The sequence below is a fragment of the Lipotes vexillifer genome, unplaced genomic scaffold (genome assembly GCF_000442215.2).
Source record: "Lipotes vexillifer unplaced genomic scaffold, Lipotes_vexillifer_v1.1 scaffold386, whole genome shotgun sequence".
NCBI lineage: Eukaryota > Metazoa > Chordata > Mammalia > Artiodactyla > Lipotidae > Lipotes > Lipotes vexillifer.
Window position 1 is genome coordinate 95,403 of NW_006772588.1, and position 4,541 is coordinate 99,943.

The 4,541-nt window shown below is 50.5% G+C and overlaps 1 pseudogene; it reads left to right on the forward strand.

Moving 5' to 3' along the window:
- The first annotated feature begins 1,593 nt into the window (after positions 1-1,593).
- On the forward strand, positions 1,594-3,213 carry LOC103070681 (arrestin domain-containing protein 4 pseudogene; annotated as a pseudogene).
- Positions 3,214-4,541: the final 1,328 nt, after the last annotated feature.

Here is a 4,541-nt window from a genome sequence, read left to right on the forward strand (position 1 = left end):
TCCCAAGGCTGGTGGCAGCGGATCCGACGCGCAGTGGCCCGGAAGACCCAGGGCTGCCAGGAGCCCCGAGATTTGCACTGAGTCCCTCACTAAGTACAGTCCCATTGGCAGTTTATGAAATGCGTATTACCCTGCAATGTGAAGATCATTGGTACAATCAATGTACAATGTCTTCTGAATTTGTATAACAAGATGAAAGATACATGCTATTGTTTTAATTTCTGTATTTTATTTGTAGGAATGTGAACCTCGTTAAATAAACTTTAAAGAAAAGAAATTTATGCAAGATGATTGGTATTTTGCTTTCAACAAAACTGTACAACTGAATTTTACCTGTTTGGGATGAAATTCCTTGCTGACACAGTTTAGGAGCTGCCCATAGTTCCTTGCCAAGTGGGCCTCTACAGGGGGCAGGGAGCCACAAGTTATCCTGCTTCAGTAAAGCAAGCAGGAGAGAAGAGCCAGACAGGGAGTGCCAGCAGGACACAGTCATAGTGTTTAAAATCTCCTCTTGAAAGTGACACTCCATGACATTTGGTATCCTAAGTGACATCTTCTTTTCCTCTGTGAGCTCTATTGCATGTGCCCTGCTGTTTAATGGTTTGTTTCAAATAACTGGGCTGGAGAATGGTAAGGAGAAACTCTCATCCTTAGTGACCCTTAGGTGAGACTAGCATGGACTTAGAGAAAAACTTTCCCTCCCTATGGTGGGCAGTGGGCAGGGTGAGGTGTTTCCAGAAGGCTAATGGCAAAGGAACTCTATTTCTTGGTCTCAAGCAAAGTCAGCCTTTAAGTCTTGGGAGTGTGATTAGGGTGAGGAAGGAGCCAGATTAAGCATGAAGTCTTTCTCGCAGATAATTTTCCCTCTTGGTCTAACTAGGAAGCTGCACTTTGGTCTTTAGTTTTAGGGTTCTTTCAACCCTCCACACTCACTCTACCACTAGGCTCAGGCCCTCACCACGAGGCTCCAGATGCCCCAGTCTCTGAGCTACTTCAATGCCCAGCAGGGATTAGAGAAGCTCCTTGCCCCTGTCCCAGGAGCCCTGTGTTAAAAAGGTTCACACATACAAAAGACATTCAAATGTCTTTATTAGAGTGGTTTATTTAATTTGTGATTGAAGGACGTGTAAGAAAGGAAAGATGTAAAACTTCAAGATAAAATATTGAGGGAGAATTTTCATCTTTTAACCTTATGGTCTCATCTAAAAACCATGATGAATATAAAACAACCATTCTCAAGAGCAAAAGAAAAATGTGAACATTTACATGTTATTAAGCACATCTAGATTCATTCTTCTAAGATTTCTAAAAGAAAAGATTGTAATAAGTAAATATAATGTTGACTGTGATGTCCCTGTTGTATTTCTTTTTGTGGTTTTTAGGAACAGAAATGGAATAACTCAAACAGTTTAAGCATAAAATAATTTATTGGGGGATGAAAAAATAAATCGTGGGGCCTCCACCGGGCCCCGCACAGCGGCCGCGGTGGCCCTCGGCGTGCGGGTGGCGCCTGTGACAGCAGCGCCGCTCTGCTCATGACCCTGGCCCCGCGCCGGTGCCGACCTCCTTGGCGCGGCGGCGTCGCCCGGTAGGATGGACGGCGAGGCGGGGTCCGCGGCGGGGGTGGGCTCCGAGGGCCGCTGTGCGAGGACAGGCGCAAGGGCTGCGACTCGAGCGGCGAGGCTGTGGTTGGGCACGTGCTGCTGGAGGCTGCCGAGCCGGTGACCCTGCGCATGCAGCGCCTGGAGGCCCAGGGCCGCGCCACCGCCGCCTGGGGCCGGAGCGCCGGCGCCGCGGACCCCACCGCCGCCTCAGGGACGGAGAACCTGACCGTGCGCCTGAGCCTGCGCGAGCCCCCGGCCGGTGACGGCATCCTCTTACTACAACCTGGAAAACACGAATTTCCATTCAGCTTTCAACGTCCCTCGGAACCTTTGGTAACCTCATTCACCTGGAGATACGGAAGTGTTCAGTACTGTGTGAGAACGGTTTGGGAACGACCGGATCAGAGGGTTAAGCGGCAACTCCAGGTCGTCAGTCACATCGATGTCAACCCACCAGCATTACTAACCCCTGTATTGAAAACTCAACAAAAGATGGTTGGCTGTTGGTTTTTCACTTCTGGTCCAGCCTCGCTGAGGGCCAAAACTGAAAGAAAGGGATACTGTAATGGAGAAGCTACTCCAATCTATGCAGAAATAGGGAATTGTTCCTCTCGTCTGATTGTTCCTAAAGCTGCCATTTTCCAGACGCAGACGTATGTGGCCCACGTGCGCGGGAAGCACATCGCCTCCGGGAGCACCGGCACCTGGAACGGGAAGACCCTCAAGATCTTCAGCACAGGACGCCGTGCTGCATCATCCGAGTGAACTACTCCTTAGCTGTGTATATTCACATTCCTGGCTAAAAAATTGATGCTTGAGCTGCCCTTAGCTTTGTGTCCTGGCAAGAATCTATCATCTCAGAGTCTCAACTATGAAACCAGGCAATCCTCTCTAATATGCTAAATTACTAGACATTTGTCAGCCTTGCTTGACGAGTAGAGAGTTTTTTTCCCCAGTGAATGGAAAAGACAAGGACTGGACCTCTCTCCCCAGGGGCCTGCCTCTCCTCCCATCCCCCTCCTTAAACACCATCACCAAACCCCTCCCAGCAAGAGGCAGTTTTCTCCTTAATCTCGCGAGGCTCCGAGGCAATTTGCAAGGCAAATGAGTGTCTATCCCCACTTATCTGGGCGTGGGTTTCCGATCTCCTGTACTAGACAGACCCTATAAAAGGCACACTCAGCATGGGGCTGAATCATTCGACCCTTTGCTTAGACCAGCTACGCGTCTGGCCTGGGAGGAGGCTGAAGCCATGGAACCGCACGCATACTACACCTGGGAAGAGCTGTCCTGGAGGAGGGCGCATCCAGAGCCCCACATGCCACCGGGCCTCAACCGAGAACAGGCCTGGGCCTGGGCTCTGGATAACTTCCCTGCGCTGAGCCGCCCCTCCTGCCAAAGCCCCCAGTTCTGCGAGGACGCGCACTACTGTGCATGTGGGCTGCCGCGGCGCGCTTGCCCCGGACACGCAGACGGTCCCCAGGCGGAGAGCGGCCACAAACGCTGTCGAGACCCACAAGCCCAGGAGCCAACGGCTAACCCGGGGTGGAGCGACAGTCCCGTCAAGAAGAGGCCGAAGCCACACACCGCAGGGCACAATCGGGCCTGAACAGCCAGGAGATGCCCGCAGCAGCGGAGGCCGACAGACACGCGGCCAGATGGCCTCCAGGAGCCCAGGACGATCCCCATCCCCTACCCCGAAGCTGCGGAAACCCTGTGGAGGCTTGAAACCCTGTGGAACTCGGCAAGGAAAGGAGTCGCAGCCTTCTGTCTGGCCCACGGCGCCCCTTCAACCCATGCCCTGGCCTGGAGCCTGAGTCACTCCAGTGGAGGCTTCCTTCTGCCTGGCTGGACTTTTCCCCTGGGCCCCGCCTTGCTCTGGGATGAGCCTGGAGGACTCTGTGGGGCAGACCAGTCCTTATTTGTCCCTCCTTTCCTGGATTACTGACAGCTCTCTCAATTAGAAATGTCTCTTCAGGGAATCCATACTATCTTAAGGAGCTTTCTTGCAGTTGTACTCAGAATTGTCATGTTTCTTATGTTGATTCCAATTATGAGCAATGATTAAAACGTGCTTCCCTATTCTCTGCCTGTGGATTGAGTTGGGTGGGTAGAGTCAGGCCTGGAAGCGGTATAGGGGGTTCTGTGTCTGAAAGGGGAGCTGGGACCCGGGCCAGGGCTCCTTAAGATCAAAGAAATGTAAAGTGAAACCATGACATATAACTTTGACTACCACAGTGGTCTGTATTAATCTTTTCCATTTGTTCTAATATTGGTAAAGTAGTAACTCCCCAAAGCAGCTTTTGAGAAATGAATTTGAAAGGATCTTTGGAAAGCCAACGTGACAATATGCATTAAGCATTTCAATATGAATACCCTTGGGGACTTCCCTGGTGGTCCAGTGGTTAAGACTGCGAGCTCCCAATGCAGGGGGCCCCCAGATTTGATCCCTGGTCAGGGAACTAAGATCCCACATACCACAACTAAGCCTGCTCGCTGCGACTAGAGAAACCTGCAGACACCAATCAAGAACCTGCACACCAAAACGAAGACGCAGTGCAGCCTAAATAAATAAATAATTCTCAGAAAAAAAAAAAAAAAGAATACTCTTAACCCAGAATTCCAGTTCTACAAGCCAGAAATTGTGGTTAACAGGCAATTTTTCCAATATAAGATTAAAAATAAATGATAGTCATATTTGCACAGTTCCAAACTATGCTGCTCTTAGAGGTAAAATGGAAGGCATGACTTTGAAAAGATACTCAGAGGCTGAATGTACCAGGCTGAGCCCTGGACAGGTTGTGACTGTAGCAACTAAGGGTGGTTCTAAGCAAGTTGGAAGGGAAAGCACTAAGGCACAGCCACCCATTAGGCTGAGAGAGGGCAGGGTTTCCAGAGCCTTGCCTATGTAAATGCTCTGCTGCAGTTCCTTCCACA